Below are 25,130 nucleotides of genomic sequence, written 5' to 3'. Positions count from 1 at the left end.
ACAAAACAAAAAGAAGAGAGAGAGAGAGATTTAAAAACAGAAAAACTAGGGAAGAAAGATATCTTTTATTAATGAGGGTCGTTATTCATTACGGATAACGACTAACGCCAAAACAGTAACGGTAGTAGTAGGCTATTATTACACATTGTAAATACAGAATTACATTAGAGACAAAATGTTGGTATCTTGCTTCTGTTAAGTTGAGGGATAATGTTTTGGGCGTATTCTGTCTCTTAAAGAATGGGAGTGCGAACTGGGACGTTCCTGTAGTTGCACGATAAAAACAAATGAATGCCGTAAATAATGGAAGACCGTTACTTAGTTACCATCCCCCCAAGCTGGTTTTGAAGTAATGGTTCTGAATCAGCTGCCAATGGATTAGAATATAACTACAATCACGATGTAACGGTAAAGTTTCGTTTACGAAACTCGAGAAAATGGTTCGACATATTTAGTGCTGTGATCGTGACGTTTGCCGTCGTTGAATATGAAATAGACTCTTGATACTGTGAGTCATACGACTGAAGGTACCGTGAACTGGATCTTCTACCTTTAGATACGTAAAATATTTTTGGTTAGTAAAGAAATAGAATCGATTTTTAGCTTACATAATCGAATATAGCATTGAAAATATAGCATGAAATTGTATGAGGTTTGGGTAGATATTTTTATTCTTTTCTTGTCTTCATTTGTGCCAGACAGAAGAGACTTACAGTTTAATTTCAGTGTACTTCCGCGAAGGTGTGCAGTATTTTTTAAGTATTGTCTCATTTTTGCAGACGCGTGGGGGATGTGATTTATCTATGTTGCTTGTGGTTGTTGCCCCTCGGCCTATTGAATAATAGAGTGTAACTTAAAACGTCAGCGATGACTGTACTGACAATGGCATACTTTTCATCATAGAGGTAAAGAAAAGAAGCTAGATGGCGCTGTAGACTTACGCTGTACGTTGTTTTGAAGCCAGAGTGGGCGGGGCTTGCCGCATCTTAAATATCCAAAAACATTAGCAGACTACTGTGCACTATTGCTTCTTATTCATTTTTCTATCGTGTGCACGCAACAACTGTTTTAAGTACTGAGAATTACGATGCTTGCATGACTTTTCTGTTCTGTTCTTAAATGGGTTTTTGCTCTAAAAATACGACGCATTTGGCAGCGTTAATGTAACTTATTTTTTGTTGACATAATTCCTGTGAAGCGGAAAAAGAAGCTGAAACTCCGAAACTAATGCTTGTTTGCTAACTGGACCTGCTTCTTGTTCGTTACATTTTCAGCTTTCAGTTCGTATGCACAACGCTGTTAATGTTCTCGTTTCGAAAAACTTGCCTAAATATTCGTTGCTAGCCTATAAACGTGTGCAATGAAGAAAGATTCAAGACGTGCTCTTTATCTTGTGCGAGTCAACAAAGTGAAAGACTTCTGAAATCTTAAAGTAACAAAACTGCGTAGAGGTGTACTTCTTGGCAGAATAGCGTTCTTGTTTTATTAGATTGTCAGTACATTAGCTTCACTATAGTTTACACGTCTTCTCATTTTGAAATCTTACATATGCGTCGTGCAGTGTGTGGTCTTATACGCTTAAGGCCAGATAACATGGATATTTTGCTTTAACATGAATGTAAGTATTTCTTTTTCAGTAATGATAGCCTAGCCCTACCTTTCCAACAGCAGCCTGTTTGCTCCTTTTTCCGGAGTATTTATCGCTTGTAACTCTGTCAGTTTTTCAAGAATGAGCAGTCATAGCACAATTAGAATGTACGTTTACTTTGATCATCTGCTTGATTTTACTTTTGAATTTCATTGTGAGGTTTTAAAGTATATAAGCCAGAGCCATGCTTTGTGAAATACTAATAGTTGGTTGGTTAGTTTCATGTTCCATGTATCATTTGCATGATAAACAGCAATGATGTGAAATGAGTCAAATATTGACATCTTTTTTAGTAAATGTGCCTCCATGCTAAACATTTATTAGTTTTATTTTCGTTTCTCAGTGACAGACAGACAGATGTTAGGAATTCCTACCCATCACCATTTACTCATTACAGTAATAGATAATCTTCTGGGGAAGTTTCAAATTTTACTTTGCTGTCTGTAAGACATTTTTTATCAATAGGTAAGTCATCGAAACTTTCGGTTGCAGCAAAGTGAACCCCTCTTTGTGCTATAGATAACCTTAAGGTGGGGTAATGAATGTCATTTTTTTTCTTCTGGTGTTGTAGGTATGCACAGCATTGTTCCTGTTGAAGTGCAGTGGATCATTTACAACCAACATCATGAGGAAATAACTATGTTGCGAAACTGACAGATAGGTATTCACACACCTAGCAGCAGGCAGGCACGACGAAAAGGGTGCTCACATAAGTTTACAGACAAAGCCTTCTTCAGAATGGAAGCAAAGCACACATAAACATTCATACACACAGAACTCTCACAAACATGACAGCTGTCTCAGGCTGTAATAGCAAGAATCATTTTTATAGGGGAAGAAAATTTGAGCAATAACTAGTTATCGGTGGGAGCAATTTACGGTATGCGATGCTGTCCCAACAATCAACTCGGGTACATAGTTGTGCGGGGACGAGACCGTTGCTCGAACGTCGGAGCGTTTGTTGTGATTGGGATGGCAACGAAAAACATAGGAATGAAGAGAAAAAACAGACACTGAGTAAAGTAAGGCAACTCTAAAGTAAAATGACTGAAATAAAACCACTAGAATAAAACTCAGCGGTTCCACCATAAATCAAGTGTACAAAATAAAATATTGCTTGAACGGCTCCACTTACCAATGGAATGTGATTCCTTTAAACTTTAGATCACGATCGGATCGATTACTACACCTGTAAATAGGGAAAGCTGGTGTTTTTGATGAAACAACAACATCTCCACAAAATCAAAGTACCCAACACGGTCGAAACTGGGCATGGGCACGTCAGAGTGACGTAACGAGGAAATTTACCGTGATGAACCATGGAAGCATGAATATGGAGAACCAAATGTTTTGGCTACTTAAGATGGTGGATGTCGGCTTCAAGTTTGTAACGAAGTGACAGCTCCATTCTATTTTACCTCCACGCTTTTCTCATATCTCACGTTATTGTAACATCATTGAGGCGACGGTTCTAGCTGAAGCGCTTATGTCTCCACGAATTGTAGTAACAGAAATATTTATTTCTTTGAAACGCACCAATTAATGAAAACTATGGGATAAAATAAACACTTCGATTCATCCAAATATACTTGTTTTTTTTTTTTTTTTGCTGCACAAGGTTACAATGAAAGTTCTTAGGCTTCTGAATAATGATAGAAAAAGGGGTAGCTATTGAATGTAGACCGACGCCCAGATGACACTATCCTAGACCGAACGCGGTTTTTATGAGTAGTTCTCAATATTGCTTCCTATGTCAAAATGCTGCCGTATAAATTTGTAACAGTATTTACGCAAGATTAAAATCTAGCTGCTGCAACATAGTAAATTAATAACGTATCTTGCAGTAATTGTCAAATGGAAAAGTGAATCGTGTCCTGTTAGCAGCTGCCGGCTCTGCGACCGAGCGGTTCTAGGCGCTTCAGTCCGGAACCCCAGGCCTGCTATGGTCGCAGGTTCGAATCCTGCCTAAGGCATGGATGTGTGTGATGTCCTTAGGTTAGTTAGGTTTAAGTAGTTCTATATCTAGAGGACTGATGACCTCAGATGTTTAGTCCCATAGTGCTTCGAGCCACTTGAATTTTTTGTTAGCAGCTTCTGAAATTCCAAACAAGGCCTTCTTTCACGTAATGTGTAAATATATGATTACCCTCTGCTGAGTGCACGAGATAACATTCGCCGGAAAGTATTTCCCACACGTTTAGGGAATCTCCGGACACGTGAATCAATCAGGGTGAAAAATTCTGATTGCGAGAATATTTGGTGTCATTCGAGCCTTCGATGTCCAAACTTTGCACCACAGTACTTCATTTAAGTCTTGTATTTTGAATGCTGCGAAATGTTTTCCGTCGCTCATCAGCTGCTCACTGCAATACCAGAAAACAGCAAGATCCGAAATGATTGGGCACATCTTGTTGACATGGAAGTGCAACGACACATCTAAACTGAATTGCTGATGCCTTAAATAAAGCTTTCATGAAAAAGAGATAATCGCATGTTCTGAAAGATGTGCAGTCAGATACTGTTCAGGTGTACACCTAAATCAACATTCATTTCACCCTTACCATGAGTATATTTACATCACTTACCCAAAGATTTTCGGTATACCCACTGACTAAGCATTAGAATTTTCGATGCGTTGTAATCATTCAACTGCTATATAAGTAGACGAGAGCCTACAAATAAAGGAGTTGTTACAGTATAATTAATTATGGGATGATAGAACCTGAGATTGAGGTTGGATGTTTGAAACTACCCACTAGCCAGGTATCTGCGTTAGATATTACTGGCTGCAGGTCACGTCACAGACCTGCTATTTGATCAACAAACATAGCTCGGGTGTCCAGTATTGGTGCGTGTATGCGCACAGCATGTCCATTATTATTGCAGTGACCCGTTAGTAGCGGAATTGTTTCAGTTTATTGCCACAGTTATCCAAGGCAGGTTGACCGATTCAAACCCACAGTTTGTGACCACTTTCGCTATTATTATTATTATTATTTCTTTACTTTCTCAGACGTTGTCTGGTTAAAAATGGAAAGTGACGCGGACCTTGATCAAGCGTCACTTCCTTTTAACTGTACGGTATATGTTATATTGCATTTAGGAACTTTCGGGTAATTGAACATGTATCAATAATTACGGATTTCTGTAATTGTATATATAAGTTTGGATGTAGCTGTATTGCATTGATGTACTGGTGGATATTGTGTGGTATGACTCCTGTAGTTGATAGTATAATTGGTATAATGTCAACTTTAACCTGATGCCACATGTCCTTGACTTCCTCAGCCAGTTGGATGTATTTTTCAATTTTTTCTCCTGTTTTCTTTTGTATATTTGTTGTATTGGGTATCGAAATTTCGATTAGTTGTGTTACTTTCTTCTTTTTATTGGTGAGTATGATGTCAGGTTTGTTATGTGGTGTTGTTTTATCTGTTATAATGGTTCTGTTCCAGTATAATTTGTATTCATCATTCTCCAGTACATTTTGTGGTGTATACTTGAATGTGGGAACGTGTTGTTTTATAAGTTTATGTTGTAAGGCAAGCTGTTGATGTATTATTTTTGCTACATTGTCATGTCTTCTGGGGTATTCTGTATTTGCTAGTATTGTACATCCGCTTGTGATGTGATCTACTGTTTCTATTTGTTGTTTGCAAAGTCTGCATTTATCTGTTGTGGTGTTGGGATCTTTAATAATATGCTTGCTGTAATATCTGGTGTTTATTGTTTGATCCTGTATTGCAATCGTGAATCCTTACGTCTCACTGTATATATTGCCTTTTCTTAGCCATGTGTTGGATGTGTCTTGATCGATGTGTGGCTGTGTTAGATGATACGGGTGCTTGCCATGTAGTGTTTTCTTTTTCCAATTCACTTTCTTCGTATCTGTTGATGTTATGTGATCTAAAGGGTTGTAGAAGTGGTTATGAAATAGCAGTGGTGTAGCCGATGTATTTATATGAGTGATTGCTTATTATTATTATTATTATTATTATTATTATTATTTATCTTCATACTGACCGACTAGGATCACATAACAATTTTCGTTCCTTTTGTTTCTTTGTTGCTTTTTATTCTTCCTGTTCTCCTTCAGCTCCTTTCCATGTTGTCTTTTCTTCCTTTATGCTTTTCCCGATTTCTTATTTCTTCTGCCTTGAAAGCTTTCGACCTGTAATAATTTATTCTTAAAAAGTTTCTATTACTTCTGGTTGTTTGATGTTGTTCCCTTCTAGGTATTTTCTCATATCGGTAATTCACACTATTGCCAATTTCTCTTTCCTAAAATACAGGAATATTTGTTCTGTTAGCCTGATCTAATTCATTCGGTAGTGCTGTCCAAAAAACACTCGTCTTCGCTTTGAGATTACTTCTTATGTTTTCTGTATTTTCTCGTAGATGTCTTCGTTATTTCACAGTTTCTAACTAAATGTAGTTCAGTACCTCTCTTCTGTTCAGCTTAAAAAGTTCATCTTTAACCATCCACATGCAAATAGACATTCTTGTCTTACCACTGTGGTATGGTGATTTAGTTTTGTTTAGAAAAACATGCATTTGTTGTTGTAGATATTTTTTATCAAATCACATGACCTTGCTATTTTGTTAACTCTCACACCTACTCAAATTTTCCTGATTAATTCTGCTATACAGTTTCTCCAGTGTATTTAAATATACTAACTCACTTTATTTCGGCTTTTTATATATCTGTGTGTATTATGCATTTTTTATGTTTACCTTACTTTCCATCTAAAATTTTTGTACGCCCTTTCCCCATCACCACACTTCCCTCCACTACCAGATTAACTATTCCTTGATACCTCAAGACGTGCCCTTAGCTGTCCCTGCTGTACGCTACGTTGTGGCATAAATCTCTTTCCTCTCGTTGTCGATTCAATACTTCTTCACATTGTTCTGTAGCGCTAAATTTCAGAAGTGGTCTTCTTCATCACGGCTATATTGTGAATGGCATTCGCTTCACTTTCCAATAAGGCTATTGTCAGGAGAAATACTTTAAAAAAGTACTTCCAAATGCTTATTTTTATTTTCAAAATTTAAGTATTTCTGTTTTTCAGGAGTACTTTTCGTACTATTGCCAGTGCGCATTTTATATCCTCTGCACTTGGTCACTGTCCGTTACTGTATTTGCTTCCCAAACAGCGAAACCCACTACTAGACTGCTTAATGGGTTACTTTTTTGAAACCCAATAAATGTCTTCCACTGCCCAAACGCGCCTACAACCTTGGCATGTTATGGTGCAGAAGCGTGGTGCCCTGCGATGTAACCCTCGGGCTCACCGGCGATTCAAACAACAAAGCGTCGACACGTGCAGAAAAATGGCTGGCGCTCAGAAGTTGTAATGTGGGTTAACGATGCCACATTGGCACCAAATTTCACCACAATTCTACCCAATTCAACCGTGGACGTGTCACAGGATGGGGAAGTCGTCACACCTCCTTTTACCTCCATTTCACGCCATCTATGGCGCCTCTGCAATGGAGGTCAGAACCGAGACGCGTTCAGATTTCGTTGAACGATTCTGAACTGTCCCTAGTGGTTACATCCTGTATACCAAAGCAAAGCTTGTCGTCGTGCTAAGTTCCAAAGGGGCGAAAGCAAGTTCAATGGGATTGCAGCCCCGTGATGTCCTTATAAAAGGGATAAATCATCCGGTGGGTGTCAACAGTATCAAAAGTTGCCACGAACGACGTCCTATTGCCAATCGCATTGCCATCTGTCGTTTTCTACGGTAAATGTGTAGAAGTCAACATCCCAATGAATGCAGTGGTTCACTGACCACCTTTATGCCACCCCCGAGACCTTTTTGTGTTGATTTTGAGAGGCGTGTGTCTCAAATGTTTTCCTTGGACATTCCTCTGACTGGGCGTCTCAGTTCTGACCTCCGTCGTAGAGGGGTCAAAAGAAGGGGGTGAACTGGGTTTAAGACGGGGTGCGACGATTATCCTACCCTGTCACTCATCCACGGGGGCGTTGGGCTGAATTTTGGTGAAATTTGGTGCCAGTGCCCACCTTACACCTCACATCAACTTCTGAGCCATGTGTCGACTACTTGTTGTTTACCGAGAGTAAGGGTGATGTCGCACGGTGCCACGTTTTTGCACCATTACAGAGGTAGATTGTGAGCACCTTTCAAAGCCCTGCAACGCAGTGGAAACAATTACGAGGTTTCGAAAAAGTGACCCTTCAATTGTGTTGCGCAGTGTGCTTCTAGTGCCTATTTTCCTAATCTAATTACCTCAGTTTCGCCTGATGTAATTCACTAATGCTAATAAGAACCACCATAGCAGTATTTAAGGACATTAATTATGTCACAAACGGATTTGTTCAACGAACATCTTCAGACACAATGAAAATTCGTCTATAATCGTAACAAACTCTCATAGAATTATGGTGCTATCTACATCTACACGACTACTCGGAAATTCACACCAAAGTGCTTAGCAGGTTGCATCACGGCACGAGAAACCTAACCGTCTCTGTACACAGCATGTTATGTTCCCTGCACTTACTGCTGGCTGCGCTTGTCCCACGTGGTACGACAGAGTGGTTATGAGTTTGTAATGTTCCACGACGTGCTTTTAATGTTACGGAAGACCGGAGCATAACACAAATAGGAGCGGCTCAAGAACACTGCGTCACACTAACGACTTGTTATTTGGCGCCACACCTCCCTCCCCCTCCTCTTTTCCCTCATACATTTCCACCCGTGTCAGATTTCGCTACTAATTCCGCGCGCGGTGTATGCTAATTTTGCACTTGCGCGCCGCTGCTAATTGTGGTACCTCCCGCGGAGAAATCTTACAGTTGTGGCCACTCTGACGCTTCTTCAAGCTTAGCGCCACAATCGGTTGCCTTGACCTAAACCGGACCTGAGCACAATCTAAAGAAGATGATTTAATTCTGTTGCCCTGCCTTGGCTTACTGATATTGACGCTCGTCTTACAACCTCTTTCCAGAATTATATTGCAAATATTTGTGGACTCTTTTCCTCATTCTTACTTCAATGCTGTTTATCTTGTACATAAAAATAAACTTTTGTCACCTTTTGCAACTGAATTTGTGGTATTGCTTATAGCAAGGATGATCCCAATTTTGAGGCGTCTTCGTTGGTTTTTATGTTGCCTACGCTTTATATGTGCCTGTTGGCTGTCGTGTACTCTCTTCTTGACTTGAACTTCTTTGATAAGCAGTTACTCAACTATATCTCACAACCTTGCTGTTTACTGCACTTGACCTTGCGGCTACAACTTTGCTGTTCAATATCTTTCCAACATGCTATCCATAATGTTCAACCGATCTTCCATATCCTTTACCGTCTCTGATAGAATCAGTGTTATCAGCAGTAGTCAGTCTTTATTTCGTCTCCTTAAACTTCAAGTGGCCTTCCAAATTTCTGCTTGGTTTTCTGTACTGCTTGTTATTACTACTATTTTTTACTCAATTTCGGTCTCCAATGGACCACGTGACTAATTTTCAGTTGCCTTGTGGATTTTCCAGTAACTTGTAATTCGATTCTTTCTGAATTTCTTATCGCTTTGCTCCAGTTTTCTTCTTTAGTTTCCTGGATATGGGGTTCTAAAACCTTATTTCGAAAGGCGTCTCTGTTCAGTATCTTCCAGTCTGCTTCTGATTTCCTGGAGTCACTTTCACCAGGCAAATTTTTTCCGGTGGATTTTTTCAGAAATTTATTTAGCATATCCTGGTTTCTTTCACCCAAACACGTAAGACATCGTTCTACGTTTTCTCATCGTTACATATAGTTGCTCAATTTTCTAGTGCAGATCTTCACTGTTCATGTATTCACCGTTGTGTTTTCGTGGCACCCAAATTTTTCGCAGAGTTATTTACCCTTTCCTTTCCATGTTTTTTATTTCTCCTGTTTTAGTCGGATCCAAATACTCTACTGCGTGTAAACGTTCTGGTTTCATTACTGTAACATGATGCTGTAGCTCAGCTTGAGAGGAGGTAGATCTCTTACTACATACAGCTTTAGTCACCTGAAATGCAATTTCCAACCCCTATGCGCTGCGTTCATTAGCCTCCCAGTGATAGGAGCACTGTATACATCACCCGGATATCTAAATTTATTGACTCTCTTAACTTTTCAGCAGTCTGTTCGAGCACTTCTTGTAACTGTCATGTACTCTGTTTTTGCATAAGATATTTGAAGATCTGTTTTCTCTGCAATTATTTTCAAAATATTGATTTCTCTTGTTCGAGTTGTTATCTTCGGACAGTACTGCAATGTCGTCGGCAAAAGCTGAGCACTGAAATCTGAGATTTCCACTTTTATAGGCTACTTGCACCTTTTGAATTCTATTATTATCATCAAAATAATCATCATCCACTTCTTTCCTTCTTCCCGAATCCTGATACTCTGTGTCAATACAACAATGCATTGTGCTGTTGACGTCGGCTTTCTTTTACTGTCTTCTGAAACTTCAGTATTTCATACTAGATAAACGTATGAGTCCCTTCATATGCCAGCCAATATTATTTACCAAGTTACTATTTTCGAAGCACGGTACTATTACTACACCTAAAGCGAATGTATATTTTAGAAATTACTATGTTCTGGTTATGAAGTACGACCGCACATTAGTATGAAAAGTTTTCTGGACCAACGTTTATCTATAATACAGCTTCGCGTAATATAAATGTGATGTGCTCTCCAGTCTACCACGTAACTATTACACTGAAGCGCCAAACAAACTGGTATACACATGCGTACTCAAATACGGAGATATGTAAACAGGCACAATACGGCGTTGCGGTCGGCAACGCCTATATAAGAAAAGGGTCCGGCGCAGTTGTTAGATCGGTTACTGCTGCTACAATGACAGGTTATCAAGATTTACGTGAGCTTGAACGTGGTGTTATAGTCGGTGCACGAGAGAAGGGACACAGCATTTTTGAGGTAGCGTTGAAGTGGGAGTTTTCCCGTATGACCATTTCACGAGTGTACCGCGAATACAAGGAATCCGGTAAAATATCAAATCTCCGACATCGCTGCAGCCGGGAAAAGATCCTGCAAGAACGGGACCAACGACGACTGAAGAGAATCGTTCAACGTGACAGAAGTGCAACCCTTCCGCAAATTGCTGCAGATTTCAATGCTGGGCCTTCAACAAGTGTCAGCGTGTGAATCATTCAACGGAACATCATCGATATGCGCTTTCTGAGCCGAAGGCCCACTCTTGTACCCTTGATGACGGCACGACAGTAAGCTTTACGCCTCGCCCCGTCAACACCGACATCGAACTGTTGGTGACTGGAAACATGTTGCCTGGTCGGACAAGTGTCATTTCAGATAGTATCAAGTGGATGGACGTGTACGGGAATGGAGACAACCTCATGAATTCATGGACTCTGCATATCAGCATGGTACTGTTCAAGCTGGTGCAGGCTCTGTAATGGTGTGGGACGTGTGCAGTTGTAGTGAAATGGGACCCCTGATACTTCTAGATACGACTACTACATCTGACACGTACGTAAGCATCCTGTATGATCACCTGCATCCATTCATCTCCGCCGGCCGGGGTGGCCGAGGGGTTCTAGGCGCTACAGCCTGGAACCGCGCGACCGCTACGGTCGCAGGTTCGAATCCTGCCTCGGGTATGGATGTGTGTGATGTCCTTAGGTTAGTTAGGTTTAAGTAGTTCTAAGTTCTAGGGCACTGATGACCTCAGCAGTTACGTCCCATGGTGCTCAGAGCCATTTTGAACCATTCATCTCCATTGTTCATTCCGACGGACTTGCACAATTCCAGCAGGACAATGCGACATCTCACACGTCCAGAATTGCTACAGAGTAGTCAAGGAACACTCTTCTACGCTTAAACACTTCCGCTGGCCACCACGTTCCCCAGACATGAACGTTATTGAGCATATCTGGGATGCCTTGCAACGTACAAGAGATCTCCGCCCCCTCGTACCCTTACGGATTTATGGACAACGCTGTAGGATTCGTGGTGTCAGTTACCTCCAGCACTAATTTAGAAATCAGACGAGTCCATGCCACGTCGTGTTGCGGCACTTCTGCGTGCTCGCGGGGGCTCTACACGATATTAGGCAGGTGTACCATTTTCTTTGACTCTTCAGTGCAGAACACGCGGCGTGCGGTAACACAGAGGACAGCTAGTTCCGCGTTTCCACCAGCGTGGGCGTTGCCGCTGTGAAGTGTGGTCCGTCTGCCAACTTGAATTTTGACGCGTGCGCAGAGCAGTCGCAGCACGCTGTATAGGGCGGAACGGAGCAACTCTTCGTCCCCCCCCCCCCCCTTTTCGTCTTTTTCCTCTCCTCCCTCCTTGTTTTTCCCCCTCCTCCAGGTCCCCCCCCCCCATCTGCCTTTCGATCGGGAGTGCCATATTTGTGCCGCCATTTTCGTGCAGTGTTTTACGGTGTGTTTTTCCAGTGAGTGTTCCGTGTTGTGTCTTTTGGGAAGTGTGGCGAACAGCCATCATACTGTCGCTGGGTGTGATTTTTTTATCTCTTGCGAACAGAAACCAGACTGTCGCCATGTTTTTTAATTGTGTGTCTACTATGTTACTTGTCTGATTCCTGTGTATTTTATCAACATTGCCAACCCCTTTTGCTTTCTGTTTTAACTTTCCGCATTTTTACGCCATTTTACACTTTAAATCACCATTTTATCGCCTGTTTTTCCTTGTTTCTTTCTTCCTTTTTTTGTAAAACAAAGTCTGTAGGCTGTAGAGCAGCGTAGTAAGCGGCTGCCAGCCCGCCCCCTTCGGGGGGAATTGAAAATCAATAAAGAAAAAAAAAACTCTTCGTCAATCTTCGATGGCGCACCTAAAGACGACTGCCAGGTGCCTAGTCGAAATATCGGGCAATGAATTAATCGACGACCGGCTGCAATCACGATATTTGGTTGGGCATTCAATTCGCCGGGAAAATTTTATATTTCGCAATGTTGCATTAATTGCTGAACGCCTCTTGTATATCACAGAAAAGCGGAGAGTGGCAAAACAGCTTATAACCTCAATATATGACGTCGAAAATGAAAAGAAATGTAATATAAAGAAAAATGTGTGTATATTGCGGGCTACTGAAGACGCCTTGCAAATAATAGAGGCAAGACGACTATGGTACGACATTTTTTTTAAATTTCAATTACATAGGCCTAAGAATTATCAACATAATAAACGACAGTAAGGCATTCGATTTTGTCTGACACCAGAACTCCGGATGCCTATCTTCAGGTTCTGCAAATCATTGCGCTTACGTTATAAATAGTGCAAAAAGTTAGGCTTCTAATCGTAACTTAATGTTCTTTGTTCGAAATCAATTTGTTGTTGCAAATCAGGGTGCAAAAGTAACTGGGTGTGTTCATTATCTAAAGAGATTGCTTATTTGTCTTCATTCTATCACTTCCAATATTCTTTGTCCCGGTCCGAAATGTGACATTCCAGGATCTCGCGCTAGGTAGTCTGGCCGAGGTATACAGTCTGAAAGACCCCTAGAGTTTAGCGAGGTATGTGCTCAGTGATAAACGCCAGGAGAACTATGCACGCTGCAGTCTACACTCAGACCTGAGTGTTGCTGTGCCTCAGAGCCCGAGTTAGTCACGCAACATCAAGTACTTCATGTCAGTATCAACGTATATCAGTCAGTTGGTCTTTCTGACATCTGTAACAAAATTTGAAGGGGGCTGCAGACTGTGAGTTACCGCACTGCATGCTGTGCGGGTTGATAAGCAGCCTATTCATATGTCTTCTTCCTCTTCTTCTTCTTCTTCTTACTGCAGAATAGTACAGACAAATAGCGCATTCATCGCCAAAAGCTGTCTTATAATATATAACATAAGGCTTAAATTGAGAAAGAAATTTGTATGAGTGCACTTCTTCAGCAGTGTATTGTAGGGAATCCAACAACGAACTGTGAAGAAACTAGAAGAGAAGCGATTCGAAACGTCTCAAATACGATGTTAGAAAAGTATGCTGAAAATAAAGTGGACTTATCAGATAAGAAATGAGATGGCTCTCCGTAAAATCAACGAAGAGAGAAATGTATGCAAAACAGCAAATAGAAGAAAGGATAGAATGATATGTTTGTTTAGACATAATGGAATAACTTCTATGCTACTTAAAGACTCGGAAAAGTGCAAAAATTGTGGGCAAAGACAGAATTAGGCACACGTACAACAGATAACTGAAAAGTTTCCTTGCTTGTGCTACTTTGATATGAAGACATTGGCACTTGCCATACACCTTGTTAAACTGTGCACTCTTAGCCAGTCGTTCGTTCTGGGCGTTCTCCTCTTCATCTGTTATTCAAACGGACTGTACATCTTCGTAATTCGCTAAAAGGCCTGTGACTGACAGTCACTCATATGCCATCAATCTTCCGTATGTAATACATCAATTAACTGCAAACCCAATACTACAGTCGCTGTCATATTAGATGATGGCGTTGATGATACTTGGTTTGTAAGGCGCTCAACTACGTGGTCATCAGCGCCCGTAGAAATATCCAATTTGTCCACTGACCACCCTCACCACTTGTTCCAAATGATGATGAAGTGATGAGGGCAACACACACACCCAGTCCCCAGGAGGAGAATATCCCCGACCTGGCCGGGAATCGAACCTCGGACCTGGTGATCCAGAGGCAGCAACAGTAGCCACTAGAACACGAGCTGCGGACGCCATATTAGGGGCACCATAGTTCGTATACCTGTCGCTGGCTGGCTGGTCGCACTTTATTAAACGGCTAAATTGATCACTAGGCAAGTTGCCTATCTAGTGGCTTCAAGGGGCTGTAAGAATTTGATTTTGGAAGTTTCATATAATTACTGACAACTTTTAAAAATTTAAAATATTTTCAGAATGTATTCATTCACAACAAGTGAAGTATTAAAGTTAGAAACTGTGTGTAAATGGCTTGAGGGTTCACAACTCGCGGCACACATATTACCCAGACTATATTCAACTAGTAACTCAGAATGAGAGCTCTCAGCGACTTTCAACAAACTTTACACATAATTTAAAACCTTTTCGAAACTCTTTCTTGTTGACACCCCCCACAAACTAATGAAAGGAAAAGAGCAACTACGAAATTTTCGCTGTTCATGCAGTATCAGTCACGACGTTTTAATTTCTTACTTTTTTGCTACTAACTCAACCAGTGACACATTTTTCTGGCAATATTCATACACACCACTGAATGTACCTGCAAAATTATATCAGTGCGCGACAGATAGTTCAGGAGATATGTTGATATAAACATTCAGATGCGTGGCAAATTAACTTTTCTTAAAACTGAGCTCAAATTACCCAGACTATACTCAACCCGTGTTTGACAATGAGAGTGCCTGGTGACTTCCACGTTAAGTCTTTTGTAAAGTAATCAGAAGTTCTAAGCAGTTTTGTACATGACAGTTCGATTCTTTAAAGGCTCGGGAGTGGAAGGACAGGTCTACTGGTAATCAAATGTTCAAATGTGTGTGAAATCTTATGGGACTTAAGGTCATCAGTCCCTAAGCTTACACACTACTTAACCTAAATTATCCTAAGGACACACACACACACACACACACACACACACACACACACACACACACACACGCGCCCGAGGGAGGACTCGAACCTCCGCCGGGTACTGGCAATCGCTGCTATTCGAGCAATGTGATGTATACATTACAGTGAATTGCTCTGAACAGGAGATACTACATTGCTTGCTGGCGTTGGAATGATTTATTCATAAATTGTGGCAAGTATTTCGTCATGCAGCGCACACAGCTAGTGAACAGAATTTCGGTCCATAGCGGCATACCCAAGTTTGATGTATGCTCGAGTGTTTCACGAGCAATTCTGTGGTTGCATCTCCATTGTGCTGTAGCCTTTGATTGTTAACTAAACACCCAACATGTATTAGGAGGCCTGCCTGAGGGAGCAGATAATGGAGACGTCTTCTTTTAGGAGGTATATAGTATTCTTCCCTGTTCTGACGTACGGATTTTCTTCACACTGTCTGCCACACCTAAAGTGTCACAGTTTTCATATCCCAGCCGGCCCGAATCGAAAGAGCTTGCCCAAGTTGGTGGGAGAGATAAATACTGATAGGCCATCGGGATCTTATTGTACCCAGTATCAGACCGTGGGAAGGCGTGGACTACGACCTTACTTGCAGAAAGCCACTGATTTGAATTGGTGCTGGGGGAAGGTGGGAGAAATCACGACACAAATAAAAGATTCAGAAACCAGCACAAAGAGACATATTCTGAATTTACCACAGAACAACGTACCCTTAACAGAGAGCAGCCATCACTAACATAGACACATTAACAGAATGACATATATCAATAGCGTTCACCAACAGCTACTTAGCTGAAAACACTTCAGAGAGAGAATACTGTACCACGAGAACTAGGTCTCGGCAATAAAGGGAGGGGGGGGGGGGGGGCAGAATTCGGTGAACCTTATCGTACGGCTACCACTACCGCTCGCCCATAATATCGCGAAATAATCACGATCACCAAACGACCGAAAATGCGATCGATTCCGAGCATCATTATTAGACTGTGGCCGAAGTCACGAACCGTTAAACTTTACCGTCGCATCGCGAGGCGTACGTGTAGACAACAGGCTGTGGCGGGCGAGACGGCGTCTAGCGGATCTTCCGGAATTCACTGAAGCGGTGATCTCAGGGTTTTATTAGCTGGTCGGCACCTCACGCTAGTGTGTTTACGGCTGACAAAAGTAGTACTGGTGTGCGCTCTAGCAACCCAGTTGAAAGGAATTTATGGAAGGGCTGGGTCCCAGTTTATGACATCGTTCATTATTTGCCAAGTGATTCATATTTATTAAGCTTACTTTTTTTAAGGCAATAATAAAAAAACCCAGAGAAATAATCTTGTAGAAATAGCAAAATGATACCGGCCTAACACAATGGTATTGAATTACAGACCCGAGATTTAACACGGTCCCTTAAGCGACCTGAGAAATTGAAAGCAAAATTTTTGAATATCAATCGTAACAACGACTTGCACAAATTTACTAACAGGTAAAATGTTTAAACATTCGAAACTAACAGAATTGTTCTACATAACAGACCAAAATTTTTCAAGGTCAAATGTAACAACGAATACCACAATTTGGTAATAGGTAAAAGGTTTAAGCAAATTTAAACGTCGAAGCTAACAGAATGGTTTTAAATTACAGACCAAAATTTAACACGGTGCTTTAAGAGAGCTGACAAATTTAAGCAAATGGCCGTGCTGACTATGGAAAACTTGATAAAAAAAACTAAGCAGCAGTCACCGTACCGCAGAGCCGCTTCACACGAGGTAATTGCAGTGGCGAATCCCAATTGCTGACCGATAATATCGCGTCTTGTCAGGCCGGGTCAGTTGCACGCACAGACTGCAGAAAGAGTAGATAACCCATCAGTCAACAGCACTGTGTTCATAAAACAAGAGTCATAAGACAAGAAGATGCCTGGACACACCAACAGGTCAATTAGCACAGTAATACACTTTCAGCAAATAACTACATGAATAAGTAATCCAGAATAAGTAGAATAACAGGCGGAAAACTGCCGTTACCAGACTAAATTTTCAAGAATAGTACAATATAAACACTGTCAAGAACCAAGAATAGGAATATTCTTATAAATAAGCTACAAACATTGTTTAAATAGATTTCAAATAATTATGCAACGTCCGCAGCTCGTGGTCTTGTGGGTAGCGTTCTCGCCTCCCGCGCACAGGGTCCCAGGTTCGATTCCCGGCGGGGTCAGGGATTTTTCCTGCCTCGAGATGACTGGGTGTTGTTGTTGTCGTCTTTGTCATCATCACTCATCCCAATTAAGGTCGGAGGAAAGCAATGGCAAACCACCTCCACTAGGACCTTGCCTAGTACAACGGTGCGGGTCTCCCGCATCGCCCCCAAGCTCGTCGGAGTATGGGACCTCATCATCATCAATTACACAACGGTCAGATACCGGTACAAGACGGCTCGTTGGCCTAATCAGGCTCTAAGAATCAGGTAAGGAATCTCACCTTACGACGCCCAACGATGCCAACACAGAAAATCTCACAGCTCTCATGCAGAGCACCCGGTATTCTAATAGACCTGACCAGATCAGAATCTAAAACATAATTAAAAGAGCGCAGTGATCATGAACATTCATGACAGCACCAGTTGCACCTGTAAACTCTTGTCACATGCCCTCTAGTTGCACAGACAGTGACGATAATGATGTTAAGCATCATTTGGCCAAGATTAGCACTATTAAAAACAAACAATAAAAAAGCTATCACCGCAAATGTCACACCCGGAGATCACACCTAAGTTACTTCTCAAGAAAGCAACACAGGACGCTCATCTAACACAAAGCTGGGCAGGCTCAAACTGTTTTTATAACTGATACGGAACACACTAAACTTCCCGGAAGCACAAATTCACAACACGTAGGGCAGGGCAATAACAGCAGAGCTCGCTAACTCCACCAAACTATATCTCACAAGACGGCTCGAAAACAGGGAGGATTTGCTCTTTCAGCGCACCGAAAAAAGCCAGGCATAAAGTCGTCCCCGCTGTAACGATTCCCGTACAGCAAATCAGTCAAGACACGGACCACTGGCGCTTGACGACTTACGTTTCCTTCAACCGACCTCCTCCTTGTCCCCGGTGACTGTCCGTTCCACACTCGTCCGCCTCGCACAACATTTCAAGGCGCCCGGCGACCAGATGGAAAACGAACCAAAGATTCGATCTACAGACCGCAATCGATACGAACCGACGCGGCTCACGCTGCCAACCCGCTCGAGGTCAAGCGGCTAGCTGTCGCCTGCTGGGCCATAGAGTCGGCCGCTTCCTTTTTGCCCCAGACGTTTCCTAAACATGCGCAGCCTCGGTCTTTGGAACGGCGGGATGTTCTGTGTTACTGCGTTCCCCAAGACGAAGGAGACGCTCCGTTTAAATTTGAATCTCCTTAAGGGCCGCCGCTATATTGTACCGTTCATTAATTACTTTCAGAATGACGGCAGACGAGATCTGTTTACAGATTTCAGTTCCTCTGTATGTAGGGAATTATTATTAGAAGGTTTTTTTCGTTTCTGTAACTGTTGAACAGCTTTAATTCGCGATGAATCTTTAGAAACTTCGAAATAAAAATGATATGCTAACTATGGAGAGAGCAGCAGTTTGTTCCTCGTTAAAAGGTCAAGAATGCGTCATCTGATTTCATATTTATTAATTACTTTTCAACTCGTCCTTGTTTCCGGTCTCGTGCGGTCACCCACGCGCTCATAACTGCATGTGGCATTCTTGGGAGGGTTCGTAACACATGTGTTACAACTATACACAGTGCAGGCGCTGTTGCCAACGTTTCACCTCAAGCATGTAACGATTAGTTTCTGCTTAAGTACGCTACTGTTCAAACTGTCAACTTTAAAAAATGTTGTGTAGTCAGAAGTCATTTTAAAATTGTCACACTCATTAAATAGGGGGCATATGACGTTCATTTCATCTCCTTTAAGGTATTCTGTTCTGTTTCAGGGAGCTGGTGTTCCCCGTCTACGGTGAAGTAGTGGCCGCCATCTGAACACCGAAAGCGTGAGTGTTAATTTGGTTTTTTTGCATCAACTATTAATGGCCATGTTTTGTTAGCTATAATTGATTTTCACATCTCCAGATTTGGGAATAACAAAGTTGAAACAATAACGCATCACTACTAAGATTCCCCAGCCAGTATTTAGAATATACACGGTGTTCGGAAATCCACGTTACAAACTTATAGGATGTGTAGAGGGGAGTGAGTACATAAGATCTTATTATAGGAACCCATATCAGGAAACTCACCGTTTCCGTTCTACGAGCTTTTAAATTCAGATGTGTAAAGCGTCCACGTCTGCTGAGGGAAAGACAAAAGTCTCAGAGTTGCTTGCCCTGATATGCAGTTGGGCAGGCAAGATGACGTGTACTACGTCAGACGGTCACCTGATCCCACCTAACGTCTACCTCGCTGCGACACCTGTAGAGATAGAGGAAGGTCTACTGACACGAATTCTGTTGTCCGATCCACTAGAAATTGAAGAGACACCTGGTATGATGGAATGTGTGTACTAGAACGTGCTTCCTAGGTACAATGTCTGTAACTACGTCGGTGGTTGCCACATCCAGCCGCTGTTGCAACACGTCATTACTGTTCTGTACCCAGAGTATGCGTGTTCTTTTTTGTTTTGGAATAATGTAAACACGTAATGTTTAAGTGTTGGTACAAACAAATGTGCTTAAGTGATAAATGGATGTTACGTCATGTTTGCTTTCGAAGTGTTAGCTAATAATTTACCACGTCTCGCCTAACTCAATTCCTCCAGCGGAAATGGGTGAGTTAAATATCTGAACTGAAACCGTTGTAGAACGAAAATGGTACATTTGCAGACATAAGTTCCTATTTAAAAATTATTTACTTATTCCCTTCTACAAGTCCTAAGAGTTTGTAACTGGTCTTTCCGAACACCCTGCCTCGATACTGTCAGTGTTCACGATCATGTACAAACTGCATCATAGAGTGTCCTACATTTCCATCTTCCTTTTGTGGTTGTAGGAATTCACGTAATTTTGTAACAGGAACTCATGGAATTTTGGCTTAATATATTTCAAAGGGAGCGCAAAACATCTGTAGAAATTGGCGTATGTTTGAGAAAATACAACGAAGCTTGCAGAAAGCGCCAGTATTCAACTATATTCATTAAAAGTTACCGCTAAAATGTCGCCAGCCTCATTTGAAGTACCCAAAACACGAAGCGAACATTTTCAGCTGTTTAGTACTGGGTGTAATGAGAGTATTATTAAAATAGCTCAATAGCTGCGAAATATAGTGCAACTCAGTCGCTGAATTACTGGGAACTGGGTAATTGAAAATCTTGAAAATCTCACTACATAATCATAAATCAAATAGGTGGCTGCGATTTGTATAAAACTCAAAATTCAAAGTACGTGTTAAGTTTACTCAACTACTGAAGAAATGGTAATAAAACGTTCGATATTCCACTCACTTAATATTCTGTTCCTATCAGGTATATGCTTGTGACTAAAAGAACTCTCTGCATTCTACCCCATATCCGATCGCTGATTGTGTTCTGCGAAACATCTGATTGTAACAACAAAGATTAAATGCAACGAATAAGGGAGCGATCAGCTATACACAGAAGAATTTAAAACAATGTCGACATTAGGAACGACTACAGGAAAATAGTTTTGACTGAAATGGATGTAACACAAAGAGAAAATAACAATAAGACGTCGTGACTCACCTACAAGGAACTTGTTCGCAGAAATTCGGCCTGCCATTGTTGAGTAATGTTTCCCCGGAAAGATTCCTTAAGCATATATATATATATATATATATATATATATATATATATATATATATATATATATATATATATATATATATGAGAGAAACAAGAGCTCCATTCGTCCGTCACGGGATGATACAGTCAGAAGCAAAATGAACTAGACAGATACAAGGGCTGTATTTCTAACCTCTGATAACGTCGGAACTTAGAACAGATGTAAGTATCAGAAGGAAGTGTGTCGCGCAACAAGTGCAGGTTCACTTCGCTCGTAATGTGTGTTGAGAAATATGATGACCTTTTGTACTCTAACGGATCGCCTTATATAGATCTTACCAATTATTCAAAGCCAGTTTACATATCTTAATGTCTTTCCATTAAACATAAATCGAACATTAACATTAATCCTGAGGCAAGCTGACCCACAAAATGACCCAGTATCTTGGATACTGGCGTTGCAACGGAAATGAAGTCCGAGCTGGAGCCACACTTATTCTTTCTAGGGCAGATCTGAGCTACAGTGGTGTCTCAACATCACGCAGACACTTCACGTGCCACGTTTTGTGTGAGTATTGTCCTGTTGAAAATGGCACCAAAATTCTGTCGCGTGATAAATAACTTAAGGGAATGGTAGGATGACCATGACGAACCTTTGTGTCACCAGAGTTCCCCAGATCACTAGCAGCTGTCAACGGAAGTCCTACCCGAGGGCACCCTACACCATGACGCGGGGAGTAACAGCTCTGGGCGTCTCCAAAGCATTGCAAGAATATGAACCTCACCACTGGTCCCCGCCATACTCACCAGCGATTGTCGTCCGGGTAGAGCAGAACCGCGATTCGTCGTTGAAAACACTGTGACGCCATTCACCGCCAGTGCATACTTCCCAGTCACGGCACGATTCCAAACTCAGCCGTTTGCGTTGTGGTGTTAGTGGTGGCCTAGGCAGGGGACGGTGATTCCCTGGTCAGGCTGCTGCTAATCTTGGACCAACGGTGCAGGACGACACAGAATTTTGCAGGGAGTCCATTACTTGTTCTCGGAAGGCAGGCGCTGATATGAACGGCCTCCGATGGGCTTGGCGCACAGAAAAGCAACTGGAATCACTCAACAGAGGAAAGTCCACTGGACCTGACGGGATACCAATTCGATTCTACACAGAGTACGCGAAAGACCTTGCCCCCCTTCTAACAGCCGTGTACCGCAAGTCTCTAGAGGAACGGAAGGTTCCAAATGATTGGAAAAGAGCACAGGTAGTCCCAGTCTTCAAGAAGGGTCGTCGAGCAGATGCGCAAAACTATAGACCTATATCTCTGACGTCGATCTGTTGTAGAATTTTAGAACTTGGGTTTTGCTCGAGTATCATGTCGTTTTTGGAAACTCAGAATCTACTATGTAGGAATCAACATGGATTCCGGAAACAGCGATCGTGTGAAACCCAACTCGCTTTATTTGTTCATGAGACCCAGAAAATATTAGATACAGGCTCCCAGGTAGATGCTATTTTTCTTGACTTCCGGAAGGCGTTCGATACAGTTCCGCACTGTCGCCTGATAAACAAAGTAAGAGCCTACGGAATATCAGACCAGCTGTGTGGCTGGATTGAAGAGTTTTTAGCAAACAGAACACAGCATGTTGTTATCAACGGAGAGACGTCTACAGACATTAAAGTAACCTCTGGCGTGCCACAGGGGAGTGTTATGGGACCATTGCTTTTCACAATATATATAAATGACCTAGTAGATAGTGTCGGAAGTTCCATGCGGCTTTTCGCGGATGATGCTGTAGTATACAGAGAAGTTGCAGCATTAGAAAATTGCAGCGAAATGCAGGAAGTTCTACAGCGGATAGGCGCTTGGTGCAGGGAGTGGCAACTGACCCTTAACATAGACAAATGTAATGTATTGCGAATACATAGAAAGAAGGATCCTTTATTGTATGATTATATGATAGCGGAACAAACACTGGTAGCAGTTACTTCTGTAAAATATCTGGGAGTATGCGTGCGGAACGATTTGAAGTGGAATGATCATATAAAATTAATTGTTGGTAAGGCGGGTACCAGGTTGAGATTCATTGGGAGAGTCCTTAGAAAATGTAGTCCATCAACAAAGGAGGTGGCTTACAAAACACTCGTTCGACCTATACTTGAGTATTGCTCATCAGTGTGGGATCCGTACCAGATCGGGTTGACGGGGGAGATAGAGAAGATCCAAAGGAGAGCGGCGCGTTTCGTCACAGGGTTATTTGGTAACCGTGATAGCGTTACGGAGATGTCTAACAAACTCAAGTGGCAGACTCTGCAAGAGAGGCGCTCTGCATCGCGGTGTAGCTTGCTCGCCAGGTTTCGAGAGGGTGCGTTTCTGGATGAGGTATCGAATATATTGCTTCCCCCTACTTATACCTCCCGAGGAGATCACGAATGTAAAATTAGAGAGATTAGAGCGCGCACAGAGGCTTTCAGACAGTCGTTCTTCCCGCGAACCATACGCGACTGGAACAGGAAAGGGAGATAATGACAGTGGCACGTAAAGTGCCCTCCGCTACACACCGTTGGGTGGCTTGCGGAGTATAAATGTAGATGTAGATGTACAGCGATCCTTCCTTGTGGTGGTCAGACGACCAGAGCCCTGACGTCGAGTGTGCCTCTCCACACATTGTCATGTACTCAAAAATCGTGCCACTCTCACTTCTGGGTGCAACAGAAATCTTGACAGCGCACGAGTTGAACAACGCATGTATTTAGGCAGCCGTCGCTGACCGCAGGGCTTCACTCACTGACTCATTCCATCATCCAGTTGGCATCTGTCAGTATACTCACGGAGCAGGTATAGTTCACACCAGGTTACGACAGTACATAGCGACCAGACTAGTACCATAGTGGGACTAGTTACATTAGTCTGCAAGACGACTATTACTGATGAGTTTGAACCACAACACAGGGACTCTCTTCAAGTTAAGTTTCTAGTTCTTGTAAATAAAGAACCGTATTAATCCACGTGTGCATTTGCGTTGTAGAAAGAGGATGCTGGCCACTTTCGCTGGCTCTATTATTATTTGCTTTGTTTTATTATTACTCGCGTAACAACTAATATATGAAATAAAATATGTTACTACGAAAAGAGCCCCGAAATACCTTTTAGTGATGCTGTGCTGTGACTCTGGATCATTAATTTTCAACAAAACAAAATATATTATGTTCTTATTCTTCTGGATCTGGCTTTCTATTAAAGGAACATTTTTTCGTTACTGTAACTCACTATAAAGTTCAACATATCTTCCTTACTTTATAGTTATTGAAAAGGTTAATGAAAATTACTTTGTTATCAATACTGATGTTACAGTACGCAATGATTCTTCAACATCAAAATTTTGCAGTGGATTTTTGTTAACAGTAAAACACCTATAAGTACCACTACTAACACGAGAACATGAGACTATTATCGGAGAAAAAGATGTTTTTACTATAAGGTTTGCCAGACTAGAACTACACACAGCAAGATGACTTTTATGTTATGAAGGTAAATTATCTTTTTGCACTGTTAGTAATATATTATCAGCAGCCCGCGTCAACCTGTAAAACACATCATAAAATCTGCTGCTCTGCTCTGCAATTCCGAAAGCTGAAAGAAATAATTTTACTTTACTATTACCTGCCCGCTTCTTTGCGGTATGATAGATTTCATTTAATGCAGTTTGAATGCGGCGCGGCAGCGGCTCGTTCGTTCGTAGCGCAGCTCTGCACCACGAATAATATTTAAATAACTGAAAATGTCTTAAAGGGATGGGATAAAATACCAAGCAAGCTTATTACAAATCATAATGCAAGGTTTCACTAAGTAACTCTATTCAAAACATTTAAAGAAATCAATTAATTACACACCTTTCCAAGGCTATGTCTAATGGCGTCCCTCTCACAATCTTGCCAAAAGGATGCTACGCAAGCGTACAATATAACGTCACAGGCTCTTCCTACTCACGTAACTACAAGAAGACGACAGAGAAATTAATGTTCGTTTTTTACTATTTATACTAGTCGCCTATTCTCATCTTTGTTTGATATTTAATAAGTATCGTCTGTGGCGGTTTCAGTACTCGCCGACAAAGATATTATTTAAAAAAAAAACAGTACATAATTCTATA

At 41.6% G+C, this 25,130-nt stretch overlaps 1 long non-coding RNA gene across 1 annotated transcript in view; it reads left to right on the top strand.

The window, feature by feature from the left end:
* Positions 1-25,130, top strand: part of LOC126145889 (uncharacterized) — a 1,192,902-nt gene that overhangs the window by 821,954 nt on the left and 345,818 nt on the right. The window contains exon 3 of the long non-coding RNA XR_007529766.1: positions 19,186-19,242. This is a non-coding gene — a long non-coding RNA (uncharacterized LOC126145889). The remainder of the gene's footprint in view (positions 1-19,185; positions 19,243-25,130) is intronic.

The sequence above is a fragment of the Schistocerca cancellata genome, chromosome 2 (genome assembly GCF_023864275.1).
Source record: "Schistocerca cancellata isolate TAMUIC-IGC-003103 chromosome 2, iqSchCanc2.1, whole genome shotgun sequence".
NCBI lineage: Eukaryota > Metazoa > Arthropoda > Insecta > Orthoptera > Acrididae > Schistocerca > Schistocerca cancellata.
Note: the sequence above shows the minus strand (reverse complement) of the source record. Positions and strands in the feature narration are given on the sequence as shown.